At 33.3% G+C, this 18039-nt stretch overlaps 1 pseudogene; it reads right to left on the bottom strand.

The window, feature by feature from the left end:
* Positions 1-18039, bottom strand: part of LOC136272941 (talin-1-like) — a 220999-nt pseudogene that overhangs the window by 100972 nt on the left and 101988 nt on the right.

Genomic DNA, 18039 nt, shown 5'->3' with positions numbered 1-18039 from the left:
TTCATGTAGAATAAAGTGCATATATTTATTGATATTTTTGAAACAATGATCGGTGTACTTCAACCACGCCATCATTTAAAGATCCAGGTCAATTCCTGACTTTGAGCTTTGGAGGACCCTTATCGTGCCAGCGCCTACCAAGACATGTCCTTCACTTCCACCTTGGAAATAGATATGATAGTTGATTTTTCTAAAATTATGGTTAAGTATGCCACTCCCCCATGCGCTAATCTAGAGGGGGTCAGGGGTACGGACCCCCCTCCAACCCTTGCAAAATTCAAATTTCTTAACTAAATTAACTAAAGAAATTGCCAGAATTATGTATGTATGAAAACATAATTTAGGCATAAAAAATAAACGTATTTGTATTTTGTTATACGAAGTTTAATTCATTCATTCTCATAAAAAATATAACATTAAGTGTGGGGATAAATGATTCATGTTAGGCCTAGATAACACGTTAGGCATGTAAACAGAATGTTTATGGTTCGACATCGTAACGAGGCGTTCTTGAAAATTACAATCGTAATTTGTCAAAGGAGTTAATTCAGTTAAAATTCATTTCTGATTTTATTACAAGCGTCGGTCAAAATTGCAAACGCAATATTACAGACCTTTCGTGTGTAGTACATTCACGGATCACGGTCAAATTTAACTCCTTGTGTTTTCTGTACGATTTGTTCCGTAAAAAGATCATCGAAGTTAAAATCCCTTTCCTCTAGGCCTATAATGTCGGAGGAAATCATTATGCTCTTGAATTTGATTCTGCGATAGATTTCCCCCTGAAAATGCCTAAGTATACTCTAACTCAACTTTCAATCGCTTGTCTTTAAATTTCTAACCGCTCTGCGACTTCAACACAGGTGGTACTATTCCGCCAAGCTTCAATCAGTTTTTTCAATTGTACAAGTGAATTTTCTTTTCTGTTTCCCTTTTTAATGATAAAAAAGTGTTGTCTCCTCAAAAGTAGTGTCATATTCATTTATCACAATAATCAAATGCTTGCAACATTGTTGCACTATTTTTTGTTACGTCATTTTAATCGAAGCGGCTTTCTAGGTCATCACAAAAGAGAAAGTATGGAGCATTGTTAGTTTGCAACAAATGTAAATATAAGAAATAAGGTATCATTTTTGGATGTATATCGGGATATAGATACGGGTTGGTTCGTGATCAAATCTTCCCTAAAGCCCTTCGGGCTTTATGGGATTTGATCACGTGACCAACCCGTATCTATATCCCGATAGACATCCAAAAATGATACCTTATTTCTTAACAACTAGCAAGTAAACATATACTTTTTCTTATATTTATAATGTATTGTTAGGATGTATATATATATAATCTAAACTGGGTTTTCCATGATTGAGCCCAATTACATGTACCACATAACCGGCATACATTAACACACTTTCTACATGTGTATGTCTTTAATTTAAACATTTCCATAAGATAATACCACATTACCGGCATACATTAACACACTTTCTACATGTGTATGTCTTTAATTCAAACAGTTACATAAGATGATACCACATTACCGGCATACATTATCACACTTTCTACATGTGAATGTCTTTAATTTAAACATTTCCATAAGATAATACCACATTACCGGCATACATTAACACACTTTCTACATGTGTATGTCTTTAATTTAAACATTTACACAAGATAATACCACATTACCGGCATACATTATCACACTTTCTACATGTGAATGTCTTTAATTTAAACATTTCCATAAGATAATACCACATTACCGGCATACATTATCACACTTTCTACATGTGTATGTCTTTAATTTACCCCATCCCCCCACCTCGCGCTTCTAAACCACTTCTGTGCCACAGGGTCGATTTTGGGCCGATTTAAACATAAGATATTTAATACATATTTTATGGTTTTAAAAATAACAGTAATAAAATTTTTGCACATTTAAAATATTATATATTGCAATTTTTGTGGATTATGTGTGGAGTTTTTTTGGTATAAATTAACAAGAAAAAAATATTATATGTACATATGTCCTACATGTAATATTTAAAAAAAAAATGAAATTTGAGATAGAAATAATTCCATGTTACATGTATGCTCTGTTTATGCTCTTGCTCATAGCAGTATTGAATAAATGAAATAAAGATCAACTACATGTACTTTAAGGACGTTGGATCCTGCAATCAAAAGTCTCTAAGTTTTTTTCTAAAGTATTTTTTAAATATCTACACACAAATCTAAACCAAAATTCAAAACAAAATTTTGGGGTCTATCTGCTCCTTTCGGTGCTACGGTGTATTTAATATGACCTTTCTGCACTGAGAATGCAAATTGCACATAAATCGCTTTTCCCTCTATAATTTTTTATCGAAATGAACCATGGTATCAAATACAAATTTACATTATTTAGAATTAATAAAATTAATATAATCATAATGAAACAGTTTGCAATTGTTTCACCTTATTGATATTTTGACCTTTTTGCACTGAAAAAATACTATTTTTATTCATAAACGATTCAACATGAAATTAAATAATTTAAAAGTCTCAATTTTTTCTCAAATTATGACAGACTTGCCAAAAGAAACTTAAATATTCAGAAAATAAAACCAAAAGTATGGGTCTATAATGTAAATTTTGAGATATGGCATGAAATAAGCTAATTTTAGGGGAAAATTGGAGTTGATTTTTTCTTTACTTTTATGAAATATCACTTAAACATGCCAATATATGTCGATAGAAATATTGAAATATTGTTGAAATATGTTCTTTGAAACAATACGAAGATATCCCAATGCATAAACTATCCGAAAATTTGGTCTGCACGGAAAATAAGAAAGCTAAAATTACGGTACTCTAAAACAACTGAGTTATGAAAAATGCTCATTTTCTTCTTAAAAACCTTCCGCCACAAAATATAGTCCCTTACTACACTCTCTAAATATGGAATTTTTTCTTCACTATTTTATTCAATAGAGTTTATTTGACATTGTAAAAAAGGAATTTACAAGTAGAATTCATATATGACACAGAATTTCCAGACTAGAGATGACACAAAATGGCTACCCAAAATCAGAGGATCGAACCTCTTTAAAAATGAAATAGTTCGCACTGGCAATCAGGTTAGAATAATGATTGACACACGAAACGTTAACGATTTAAATTGACGTCATTTTACGTAAGTGACGTCATAATTACATGTGCATGCTCGTATATTCTTCTGTCACCCTTACAACTGTAATTTACAGCACAGAAAAAGTCATATCACTTATCACTTAATTACTATATTTACTGCTATTTTCTAAATACAAATCTCAAAATAAAGTTATTTGTCATACAAGTAATATGCCGAATACAGTGGAAAAAATATGAACAAAATATGTGAGTCGTGTTTTTTTATGTGACATGGTGATCCAAACAATTTGTCAGAGTAGAATTCTTGCATGATACCATCTTATTGTGTTTCACAGGTAAAACATCATGGTTTTGAAAATGCTACTTGTACTGACTTTTGTCAATCTTTTACCAATATACAGGCTTTAAGTGTTATGCTTATGTTTGAAATGCGTCACAATCTCCTGAACATTCATTTTCATATTTCCATCCTCCGAGTATAATTCCTTCTATTTCTTACGGAAACGTATAGTTATTTCATAGCTATATAGAAGCAGTCAGACTGAAAAATACGCGCCCCGTTTATCGATTGGTCTAACCTTTCATCGACTGAAACTGACAGGACTTAATATATATATATATATATATATATATATATATATATATATATATATATATATATATATATATATATATATATATATATATATATATATATATATACGCTCCGTTTATGGATTGGTCAAAACCTACAGCGACCTAAGAGAAATCACGGATTGCACGAAATAATCATGATGATGTCAAACACAAAGTCTCACTGGAGACGTTTTGGCCGTTTCTTTTAGCTAACGTATTAACAGTAATTTAGTGGATTTTACTTACTTTTTACAATCAATTAATTATTTTTTTTAAAAGAAAGATGTAAATATAAAAGATAAAATGCTTTTTTGGATGATTCATGTGGGTTATGAAGATAGCGATCATTGCCGAAAAAAAATATGCATTTTTTCTGCAATATAGCCACCTTCACATTCCGCATGAATCACCAGATGAATCTACATGTGCTTATATCATTTATCATAAAGGCCTTTTTTTTTTCAAATAACCATTTAATGCCATTCAATTATTATCACACGTAAAATTGTATTTATTTTTAGGACTTTGTCACTTATCAGTTTGATGTCGGGTTCCTTGAGAATATAACTCAAACTCTTTAAAATCAATTAACCGGGACGTAAAATTCATACACAATGTTGAACTACTTATAAAAAATTAAATGTTCTCATGACAACTAGTGTTAAGATTGAGATCAAGTTAACTTGTTCAAAAGTCAAATTATATAAAAGAAAGGCGCCTGCATTTGCACGCAATGTACTCAGTCGTTTTTTGTGACACGAGAAATATATCCCACACTTTCGAAGTATTTACAATTATAGATTATCTTTTGTAAAGATGAATTTTGACTAATAGAATTACCCTAAACCTAGACTCATAGTCATTTTACTGAATAAGAGATTTACTGTCATTCTAAAATTAAAAATCTACAAAGATAAAAATCGTCTGCTTGAAAGGTTTAGATATTTGTTTGGAGAAATATTTAAAATTATACATAACCGTATTTCACCAAAATAATTATTCTAATTTTCATTGTCGTCGTTCTTTGCGTGAGAGTGAATTTGGCAATAAAGAGCACCTACTGAAAGACTGAAAGTGCTGAGATTTGCAGGGAAAACATTCCAAGGTTCTCCTTTATGGAACTATGAAAATGCAACCTGAACTGTGTGCAATAATTGTCGGTTAACTTTACTTTTGATCGGTTTGTTGATGCAGAAAGAACTGAAATTTAAATAACGACTGAATTAAATTCAACAGCTAGCGACGTTTTACTTAGACATCATAAACTGGGTTAGAACAACATTTTTAACGTTAAAAAATACATTCTTTGTCTAAAGTGGAATAACACACCTGGAAAAAGTCACTCGAACTAACAGTAAATTATTTGATTATGAAAGATTTTATGATAAATTAACCGTACATATGTCAAATAAACGAAAATTTGCAGTTTGGGGATAAAAAAAAAAAAAAATATTAGAAATTCAATTCAGTAAGTAACAGCAAAAGCCCCCAATGGATTCGAACTCGGGATGTACGGATCATAAGCCAAACACTTTAACCACCCGGCTATGAAGTGATGTAGATGTTTCTGTTGATAAAATCCTTTTAACATAATGAAATTTCGTTTCGATCAGAAGTCAGCCATTTTGTGACGATGTGTTAATCAACCTTAAGAAATAAAACGTAGTTGGGAAGGGGAAGAAATATGAAATATATATGTGACCTATTAAATCTTTTTGTTTTTCTTTTCAATCGGCGCGGCAGGTGCAATAATCCCCTTCAAAGAATTGTTTCATAAATCTGTACATTTGTATCTGATCTCTAATAAATTGGCAATTAAACACAATTCATCAGACATCTGGGAGGAACTGAATCCAGCGGTATGATTTATGTTCTATGTAGAAAGCTCATCCAGCGCATGAGAAACGTCCTAGTCAATACCATCTGACGCTATCATCTCCCTTGCTAAAAGTTTCTACTTCATTCCGGAAAGTTTTTTCATGTAATTAATATTCTATGTAACTATTTTACGGAAGCCCGTTGGTGCCATGTAAAAAAAAGATTAAAAATTATATTAAAGATTGCTCTTGTCAGTTGCTGAAAAAAGATTGAATATTATAACAGGACACGGTGATTCAGTGACTTGTAAAATGTAATTGTCTCAATAGACTTTAATTAACTAGATCTCTAACTAACGGATCCACACCCAGACTTTATGTGTGCAGCATGCACGTTGATTTTTTACATACCAAATACAAAAAAATAACATATATATGTTTTAATTTTGGTATAATAATTTATCAACGCAGATTAAAGTCAGTTTTTTTTTACCACGACAGCTAGTACAGGCAATATTATCACGAGAGCGGATCCTACTCTCCGATGACTTTATAAGGATAAACTAGGATAAATGTGTAACATTCACGGCCATGTAAATGAAACTATTTAACTGACTGTGTTGTTAAACTCTTATTCCAAATCGCATGGAAGGCAGTACAATTAAAAGATCGTGATCGGCCACAGTCTCTCTGGGTAAAAAACGAATGGTCAGTTAAGAGACTTTATATGAATGACACGACTGATCCTCAGCATACCAAATTCATGCGTGAGAACACATTGGCTAAAAAACCCCAAACAACAGAAACACTGGAATTACTTAATTTAATACTTTCCTACGAGATTTTAAAATATGACTACAAGTTATATGTAAAATAACAAAATCAGGGGCATAACAAGAATAGCTAGCATTTTCATTCCATTCTTATAATGAAAAAAAATCGTGAATGTAATCTTTTTCTCTTTTTTTTAGGGGGGGGGGGGGGTTGTGACGTGGTGAATGGCGGACGTGTTCGCTGAGCTCTAATCGAGAATCCGGGTAGTTGCACATAGAGACGTTTTATGAAGAGCAAAAACAGCACAAACAGACATTGGAAAGTGTATGTACTAGTATTGTTACTTCTCGTGTCTTGATATTCAGTAGTTTTATAGCAAAGCGTTTTTCTACATGACTATCATAGTCCGTGAATAGTCGCATTACCTGAAATAAACAAAGGTATTCGCACCTGATTGTATATGGCACATGTTACAAAGGCTAAGAGTAGAAACACAAACAAAAACGAAATTGAAATTGGCAAACGTAGGCGGTCTGATAGAAGTTCTGCAGGAACAGAAAGTGAATTATCACCCAAAAGAACGCAAGAATTGTATGACCAACATAACACACATACACAGAGTACTAGTATTACTAGTCAAAATGTCACGCTTGGCTCCACTGGCGAAATGATAGCCGGTTCAAATGAAATTCTAAATGCTCGACCCGAATTAGCTATGATGCAACAAACACCCAACCAAATGACAAACACACAGGTACCGGAAGGAGCCCCAACCCATAGCCCTAATCTCCAGCAACACCCTCATTTTAGTGTACCGTCAGGATTCCCCCAGTTTCAAGCCCCTGTGCCCACTGTTTAGAACATGGTAGTGGATATCCACAACAAATTTTCAAAGTTTAACTGCTTAGATGAAATTCTTAATAAACTTGGCAATCTTGAAACTAGATTCGCTCATATGGAGCAAACAGTTAATTATCTAACATAGGAAGTTGCCAAATGCAAAACAAACACATCTGTTTTTGAAAACACAACAAGCAATATCAAAGCAGATCTAGCCAAAACAAAAGACGATTTGCTTGATTTACAGACCAGAATTATAAAAGACAACTTAATATTTTTTAATATTCCCGAGAAACCGAATGAAAAACCAGAAGAAACAGAGCAAATCCTATATGAATTTATCGAACATGACATGAGACTAGATAGTCAGTTTGCCAAAAATATCAGTTTTGAAAGGGTTCACAGGGCTGGACCTATTGACAAGAAAAAACATAGGAAAATTGTGGCCAAGTTCAGTTTTCATAAAGAAAGAGAAACAGTCCGATCCCATTCAAAAAACCTGAAAGGCACCAACTATTTTGTTCGTGAGCAATTCCCCACAGAGGTAATCGAAGCGAGAAAGAGGCTTTACCCTATCTACCAAGAAGCTAAGAAAAACAACCAACGCGCAAGCTTATTAGTAAATAGACACTATATTATAGACGGAAAAGAGGTCAAGGTACCCGATGATACAAATTAGGACAGCGGAAGGGGTTCATTTGAACATCTTTTGAAGATATGTAGCTGGAACGTCCAGAGATCTCTTGATAAAAAATTACAGGACGAACACTTTCAAACTCTTTTAAAGGGCAATGATTTGATATTCTTGTGTAAGACCTGGCTAGCGATAATGATTTTGAACTGTGTGATTTTGACGTTTTCCCGCCAATACAGAGAAGTAAATGTAAAGAGGGTGGATTTTTACTTGCTAGCAAAACGTGGCTAAAGTCAATTATCACTGTATCCGAGGTTCTATTCGATAGCATTATTTGGGTAAAGCTTGACAAACGATTATTTGACACTGGTAAGGACCTCTATATTGCCTTCACATACATACCACCCGAGGGAAGCGTCTTCCACTCTGCTTACAATATAGAGATTTTTGATATTCTAGAGGACAGTGTTGCGAAATATATCTTTCGCGGAAATGTACCTATTATGGTTGACTTGAATAGCAGGTGTGGAATTGCAGCAGATTTCATTGAATCTGATATTATTGATAAAACTTTACATAGTCATATACTAAGTGTCCTAAGTTATATCCCGGATGAAGAAATTACAAAACGCAGAACAGAAGATAAGAATACTATCAACTCCAATGGACGTGCCCTAATCTCTTTATGTAAGTCAACGCAGTTGAGAATCTTGAATGGTCGGTCTAGTGATGATAAAACAGGAAAAATGACCTTCTGTAACTCGAGAGGCACCAGTCTTATAGATTACTAGACTTTGACCCGTGCGTGCACGGGTTAACATTGCATATGATATCGAACATTTATAAAATAGATACATCGACACACCGTATTGTTGACGTTAACAGAACCAAGCGTTAAGCCTGTAATAATGCTATTTATTTCACTACCCTCTGCTTAATTAAAATAATCTAACTGTGTCTCCGCGGGGGTGTTAAGGAAGCATATGGGCAATTTAGCGTCTTATTTTGACTGTTATATTTAAAATTGTGAAATTAAATTATTATTTTGAATAAGATCAAAAACTTAGTATTATCCTTTAAAATAGATGTCAGTGCAATAAAATCGGGTAGTACATAACTGCCACATTGGTGCATTATCACGTGACAACTATAAATAGCTTACGTATATTCCTTAACATAAAATGAGATAGAACAACACTACCCCGCGGTTTCAAAAATAAAATAAACATACCAAGTGAAAGCAAAACATCTCAGTTTAATCAAAACCGCTGCTAGAATCCTATGTTTTTCCTTATTAAAAAGTTATTTATCCGGTTCTTGTAAAACCTTCCCAACTTTTATATAGTTTGCACGGAAAACGGCAAATTGCATCAAAACAACACACAACATGGGATTCTAGCAGCACTTTACAATTTAAGCATTGATCAAACTAACGATACGCATAAAATTTCAAGTTCAATATATACGGGGTAGTGTTGTTCTAGTCGGATTTTTATATCGTAAACAACGACAGAAGAAAGCCTGGCCGAGAAATAAAAGCAAATTTACATACCTTTTAGCGAATGATTGATAAAACTAACATCTCCCCCAGTATTCTTATGTTCAATTCTCAATAAATCACACCACAATACTTTATTAGAGTTCTTAGATTAGTTATATTTTGAATATGTTTACAATGCTTTCCGATCAAATTCACACGACATTCAACTTTTAGTCATGACGTCATCAATGTATAAATCTACGTAATACAAACTAATTTCTGGAAAAAATTGTCTTCAGTATTTTTTATTTGTTTTTGATCTGCGTTTCGTTGCTTAGATATTTAAATATGTACATAATAATTAAGATTTGTGGTTTCACAGAATTACATGCAACTCAGATTCCATATGCTTCCTTAACACCCCCGCGTCAGAACAGGCCGTCACCACAGTTAAAATGCCTCCCATATAACCGTAATGTAGTAGGAAATTGCAGAATCGATCCAAAACGATTTTTTAAAATAACAAACCATTTTGAGACTGTAAATACCTTTCATCTAAATATCTTATTCAAATTATTGAAGAATTCAATTCTATTTCACCAACTTTTTTTTTTTTTTACCAGAATATATAAAGCAGATTTCCAATAACATTTTTCACGTATTTGTAGTATTGTTTCTGAGTTCATCCATGCAAATTTGATATTGTTGGAACGTAAACTAAAACGGCTCCCGTGATTTAGCGTTAATGCAATGCGCATGCGCAATATTGTAAAATAAAAAAAATCCAGATGATTTCCGGAATTCGGGATGCTATTGACGAAATAAAAAAACGACTAGACCATAGTTCACCAATTATAATCGCTTCTGTTGAAGATATAGACGAATCTCCAGAAGGTATCAACATCTCAGCGACAAATTTTTCCAGCGCAATACTAGACACTTTCAGTGAGTTCTGTGAAAAGGAAATAACATATAACCAAAACAGCGTACGCGATTCCAAACAACATTCCAAGTCAAACACCAACTCAGAACACAAATCATGGTTCGATGATCGATGCAAGGCCCTTTATCAGGAATACAGAAAATCTTTGTCAACATTCAACACATCTAGAACACCGGAAAACCATGATAAACTCGCTGCTGCCAAAAAGAAATACAAAACCGTCGAAACTCGTATTAAACGTATATACCAAAGAAATGAGAGAAATCAACTGGAGTTACTCCGCCGATCCAACCCAAAGTCATTCTTCCGTGTATTTAAAGGTGCAAAAAAGAGAAATAATACAACGCTCTCGACATTAGACTTTTATGAACACTTCAAAAATATTGCGATCAACCAAACTGATTATGAAGACCCCGGACCCGAATTTACCGAACCCCCGATATTTCCACAACTTGACTCCATGTACAATTGATGAAATAAACAAAGCAATTGCTGATTCAAAATTAAATAAGTCTGCAGGTTTTGATAATGTACTTAATGAATTTTTCAAAAGTTTTTCAAATGTATTTTCACCTCTTTTGACAAAACTGTTCAATGCCATTTTGAATGCCGGTTGTTACCCAACTGTTTGGTCACAAGGAATAATTGTCCCTATTCATAAAAAAGGTGATGCAAATAACCCATACAATTATCGGGGGATAACTTTATTAAGTCATATTTCAGAATTATTCACATCTATCTTGAATAAACGTCTGTTGTTGTGGAGTGAGGAAAATAATGTAGTAAGTGACACAGTTTGGGTTTAAACCTGGATCAGGGACAAAAGATGCTATATTTGTCTTACACTCATTAATAAGCAAAACGTTGAATGACAAGACACGTTTGTACTGTTGTTTTGTTGACTTTAAAAAGGCGTTCGACAGCATTCAACACAATAAACTATGGCATGAATTGGTTAAAGCTGGTATTAATGGAAAATTGTTTAATATCATTAGATCTATGTATAATGACATCAGAAGCTGTGTGAAAGTTAATGGTCAATTTTTCGAATATTTTCCTTTACAGTCAGGTCTTATACAAGGTGATGCACTCTCACCCATGTTGTTTTTATTATTTATTAATGATCTAGAAAATGAATTACTTTCAAACTGTTGTCAAAGCATTGAGCTTCAAGATTTGAATCTGTTTTACTTTTGTATGCTGACGATACTGTGTTATTCTCAGAAAGTGTAGAAGGGCTTCAAAAAATGTTAGATACACAAAAAGCGTATACAGATAGTTGGAAGCTAGAGGTAAATGTTAGCAAAACAAAAATGGTTGTTTTTCGAAATGTTGGAAAAATTAAAAGCTCTGAAAAATGCTTTTTTTATGATAACACAGAGCTCGAAAATGTTGACGTATTTACTTATCTTGGTGTTAATTTCAAGTATAATGGCAAATTTGACTCTACTCAAAACTCAATACAAGCAAAAACATATTTGTTTCTACTGTTGAAAAGGGTTAATGAAAATAGTCGAAATGTTGAGACCACGCTCTCTTTATTTGATACATATTTTAGATCTTTTCTGAACTATGGGTGTTAAACTTGGGGTTTTCATAAAGCCCCACAAGTTGAAAAAAACATATTGATCTTTTGAAAAGAATTATGTCGCTTCGAAAATCTACCAATAATTTTATGGTTTACTTTGAATTTGGTAGATATCCTATGTATGTACAAAGAAAAATTCGTATTTTGAAATACTGGTGTAGCTTGCTGACAACAAATAATTGTATACTTCAGAACTGTTATAAGGAATTGTTATATAAATATGAAAAACAACAGCAAAAATGTAAAAACTGGGTAAGTCTTGTTAGAAATGAACTTTATTATCTGGGACTTGGAAATTTTTGAGAACAACAAGAAGTTACTAATGTTAAATAATTGGTTCTACTAGTTGAACAGCGCCTTACGGACGCGTTCATACAGAATTGTTATAGTGTTTTTGAAAATTCTTTAAAATGTATAGTGTACAAGGAAATAGCTTCACATTTTTGTTTACAGATATGTCTTTTGAAACGGCTGTCACATAAAGAAATGTCTCTGTTATGTAAATATAGAATATCAGCGCATTCCTTAACCGTTTAAAATGGAAGGTATAAAAACATACCTAGAAATGACCGTAAATGTACTTTGTTTAATTCTCAAGAGATAGTGGACGAATTTCATTTTGTTCGAATGAAATATTCGCTTTTTCGAATATTCGAGAAAAAAAATAAAACTTAACTACTATAAGAAACCTTCCTTTTTTCAAATTTATACAGTTGTTTAGTTTTGATAATTTAGCAGCGGCTGTGTCAACATCAATCTTCTCAACCAAATATAAATACACTAACACTCACGTTTTGCAAAATGATTAAGGTGGCGGCCGCTTGATAAATTATGTGGCGGCCGCCAGATATTAAGTTGCGGCCGCCAGATATATAAGTGGCGGTCGCCAGAACATTATGTGGCGGCCGTCTGATAATAAAATGCGGTCGCCAAATAACTATCTGGCGGCCGCCAGATGAAATATTTTTAATTTCCTACGTGGCACAAACGAGCTTCCGTACGATTTATCATGCATTTTATATGTATCTATTGTCATGCATTGCGAAGGTGTTTTAGTGTTGGTAGTACATATACATTGTACTTACTGTACATGTATATACGTATAAATGGTTAGCTAAACTAAACACCACAATCATGCTATCCTTATTGTTTCTTTTTTTAAAATTTAGTTCAACTCATTGCTGTTGTAGCTTGCGTCAATCCTTTCATTATTTTTTATGTGTATAACTTTTTTTTATCGAGTTGTTCAGTATTAAAAAATGAAGAAAACCTATTAGCAGGCAATGACAGTATTTATTTGAGCCATTTTACAAGTGCTTTGACTTTCGGTGGGATGTAACGATCTATATTTTGCTCATCAAAACAAACTGTCAAATATTGATATCCATTTTATCTGATTAGTTACGAAAAGCTCATTATTTGTTCAAACGCTTTTTTATATCTTTAACATCAAACATTTAAACTTTTCTTTCTTCCTCTTATGCACAATCTAAAACTTCTTATAGCGCCTCCATAATCAATTTACCGTCATGTTTGTCAATGACGTCACCTATTGTATTTTGTCAACGTTTATTTTCACTATTCAATCAACAGTGATTGGATATATACATATCCAACTGATGGGCAGTTGGATATTTTTAATATCCAACCGCCCGTCAGTTGGATATTCAAATATCCAACAGTGCATAAAACAAATAAAAATGACAAAATGTTAAAACATGTATTTCCAACATATATCCAAATTTATAAAATCTTGTCATCCGTAAATGTAAATCCGATAAGCCACAAATGAAATTTCAGCAGAAATATATCCTTTTCCTAATTTTGATAGATTTGGGATCACATATAAATCACTTCCATAAACAGTACTAGACTTCCTCTTTGAACCTTGAACCATATCACTCCTTTTCCTTAATATTGTCGCACTTTGACTTCATAAGACTCCTATAAAAATTTTAACAAATCATCGTCTGTTAATTTTCGTCAAATTTCTGATTTGTCCTTTCTCCTTGCAAGTCTAAAATATCATTCAAACGGTATTCGTGTCTTTCCCGGTAGTGTAGACCTCTAGATCTATATACATTAAATGTACTTTGCGTTAAAAAGTTCATCATCTACATTTAAGTCTGCTCAGTACAGCGGAATGGTTTACTATAAGATGCGCACCTATTCACTCGTCCATGAATAAAAGGTGTGTTTGGTTAGGCTATTGTGTATGGTACTATTGGAATCTCAAATGAGCTTGATGCTTTTGTATTACAGCACAGTTGGATATATGAATGGGTCAATGCTTCTTGGAGGTTCAATGGGGGGATTTTAAGTAAGATAAAGAACTCGATAGTGTTGAATATTTTAGAGAAAACATTCCCTCCGAGGGCCGACTTAACACCACAGTGACGTCATAATGTAGAAATGACGTCATAAAGATTGCATTATTTTGATAAATTGGTGTTTTGTAGCAAAATATGGGTGTTTCCGATGGTTTTTCGACTGGGAAACAATGAGTGCAGGCTTGCTCAAGTACGATTTTTTAGTATAATGTGTATACATATCTGAAGAAAAACATATGTTAAAATCGCACTTGAGGAGACCTGCGCTCTATACTTCCAAATGCAAAATATAGAGCAAAAATGAGATTATTTTCATTTGTTTGAAAATTTGCGGGAATTATGTCATTTAGGTGACGTCATAGATAAACAGCAAATAAGCAATGCTGACTAAAATCAAGATAAAAGTTATAGGCATTTGACCATACCGCACATAGTCCTTTCGTAACCAGTGACGTTAAATATTTGGCAATTCAAATATTTACGTTGGCAGCGAAAGGGTTAAACTTTTTTATAATTAGGGCCTATATCATTCCTATTTTACAATGGAATTCGATAATTTCTTTTCAAGTAAAATTGGGATAAGGCAAATGTTGGTACCTCGTTTCCTTTAATGAAGCGCTCATAACAATCGCAATACATTAGAGGAATTGACTTTTAAATGACCCTTGTAGTTTGATATTCTATTTCTAAAATGATAAACTAAAGTCTATAGATGCATTAACTATACATATTTGTTTAAGAGAAAGCAGTATGATTTTATTTTCATGGATTAACACATTTTTTGGGAGTTGAATTTAATCAACTCCCATCTGCAGTTACTCGGGCAAAAAGGAAGTGAAACAGTGTTTGGACATAATTAACACAAATTATCACACTGACAAGACTCAGTACTTGAATATAATCGATAAATTCAATGAAATGTATTTAGAAGCAGGTGGATCCTCTCCTAAGCAACTTTGTACAGAACATGATTCATATGGGCTTTTCCGTCTATAGTTCTGTTTTTTTTTGTCGAAGCCCGAGAATGTATATTCATTAGGCAAAAAATATGCGTAATAATTAAAATACATCTCATAAGCTATTTGCCATTCGAAATTCCATATTGTTGATTTTTAAGATATTTGATAATCTATTAAATCAACTCCCGACAGAACTTCACTACTTTGACATATATTTTAGTTCCACGTGTAGATCTCAAGATAAATACATGTAAAAAATATACCCCTTTCCGCCATGTGCAATATAAACTGGAAATTCAACTACTGCGGAATAAACATCAATAGTTTAACTTTATATCTTATTATTTGACGATTAAAATTGAATGACATACCGGTAATTATCATACAAAATGTTTGAACTGCCGTTTACATAATAGACCCAACCAATCTAAAAATAAAATATGTCAAAATTCATTTAACATCAAGATATGGATTTTCAACTAAGCGATTAACAATTTTTGTCTTGTTATTCCTAGACAGTTTTCCCAGTTTACGAATGCATGCACGGAACTCGATTTTAATTCGGAAGAGAGGCTGTTATCGAGGAGGGGAGGGGGACTCCAAAGTTTATTTTCGGTAACTTTACCATTCTAATTTGACAGGTTTGAATTGTTCAGAGTTTCTGACCAGAACCACCAGGGCCCTCTATACCTGTAGATATGTGCATTTAATGCATTACATTCAATCACTTAAAGGTTTGTTTGCCGTTTTTAACGCCATTTTTGCGATGTTGAAAACGGAACCCAAATTGTTTTATGCATATAAAAAAGAATGTGATAGAAAATCATATATACCGTTTTTAACGCCATTTTTGCGATGTTAAAAACCAAACCCAAATTTTGCCAGCATGACTAGATACATAAAAAAAGAATTTTATAGAAAATCCTACAAATAAATAACGGTGTTTTACCTATGCACATTCGTAAACGAATAACGTTTGAGGTACATTTGCGCATGTGCACGGGAATAATTTTTCACATATAGAAAAATATTCTTTTATGGAAATGGCTACACAATTTTGGGGGGAATTATGGAAACAATTATAGGAGAACATTGATAAGAATACTGGGTTATAGGACTCTGAAGATTGGCGCTAAGTATCAACATGTCGTTGTGTACTTGTTGTAGATTACCCTTGAACATATTAACTGCAAAGTTAAAACTTGGAGTACTCAACTCTCTCTCTCTCTCTCTCTCTCTCTCTCTCTCTCTCTCTCTCTCTCTCTCTTCACTGTTTCGCTATTTCGTTCTTTCCGTCTCTGGCTATGTTTCTGTCTGTATTTCTCTCTCTTTTTTCTTTCTCTCTCTCCTCTAGACATACACATGTTGGTGACGAAAGACCCCCAATTTTACTTAAAATTATTGTTCCCATACCGGTTTTCACCGAAGGGAACTGTGGCTGTCCTCTGCGTCCCTCAGTCCGTCTTTCCGTCCGTCCGTCTGTTCGTCCGTCTGTCTGCCCCACTTCAGTTTTCCACATTTTTTTTCTTGATGCGTTTGAGGAATGATATGAAATTTGGTGAACAGCTTCAAAATCTCAAACTAAAGATCAAGTTTACACTTTTGTAACGTCGGGTTGACACATTTTCGATAAAAATTAATTGTTTATATTCCATTTTTTAATGTTTGGGTTCGTTATCGGGTTTGATGTGTGTTGAACAAATGAGGAAAGTATGCAGTCAGTAATAATATCGTGCATTACTTGGACCATTCCTTTTTTTATTGTTTGTAACAAATAAGTTCTGTAAAATAGTGTCATGCATTGTATTGTAAATTTAATCGACAGGGCTATTGTATTATTACAATCGGGTTCGTTTCGGGTTGGTCTGTTGATTCGGGGTACAGAAGACGGTTAGAAATGATATTCTGCATAACAGTGCATTATTTTCTCAGATTTCTACAAACCGGTATGGGACGTGTATTATTTATGTAATACTATCAGAATAATTGCTAAACATGTTCTCTCTTATTATTTATGTAATACTATCAGAATGATTGTTTAACATGTTCTCTCTTATTATTTATGTAATACTATCAGAATGATTGTTTAACATGTTCTCTCTTATTAGTCCCCTACCGGTTTCACCGGAGGGGACTATAGCTCAGTCCGTCGGCGTCCGTCAGTCCGTCTGTCTGTCTGTACGTCTGTCCGTCCGTCCGTCCGTCCGTCCGTCTGTCTGTCTGTCCGTCCGTCTGTCTGTTCCACTTCAGTTTTTCGTTGTTTTTTTCTGCATGCGTTTGACGAATGATGTGAAACTTGCTGAGCAGCTTCAAAATATCAAACAGCAGACCAAGTTTATACTTTTGTAGCGAATAGTCAACATAATTTCCAGAAATTTAATTTTTTCACTCCAAATTGTTTAATGATCGGGTTCATTATCGGTGTGTACTAAATGAACGAGGACATTATGTGGTCAGTAAAATAATAAATACTATCGTGCATTATTTGTTTTATTACATTTATCATTTCTAATAACAAACAAATAAGTTCTGTAAAATGGTGTCAAGTATTGTGTAAATTTTAACGGCAGGGTTTTATCATTATTATTATTACAATCGGGTTCGTTATCGGGTTATGCTGTTGAATGAGATATATAGACTAACGTTAGACTTCTGTGTTTGCTTTGCTTCAAATATGTATTTTTTTAATGGATTTTTGAGATTGTTTGCTGTTAATTATAATCATTTTTCATACTTTACAATTACTACATTTATGATTTGGGATATTTAATATACAGGGTCTCAAACTGTTGTCATTCTCAATCAAAGGGGTTAACGGTAGGGGACGTGTATTGCTTATGCAATACTCTCAGAATGCTTGTTATTTATGTAATACTATCAGAATGATTGTTTAACATGTCCTCTCTTATTATTTATTTACTTCTTCT

Source organism: Magallana gigas, chromosome 1 (genome assembly GCF_963853765.1).
Source record: "Magallana gigas chromosome 1, xbMagGiga1.1, whole genome shotgun sequence".
In the NCBI taxonomy this organism is placed as follows: domain Eukaryota; kingdom Metazoa; phylum Mollusca; class Bivalvia; order Ostreida; family Ostreidae; genus Magallana; species Magallana gigas.
This window is presented reverse-complemented; position numbering and strand designations above follow the sequence as displayed.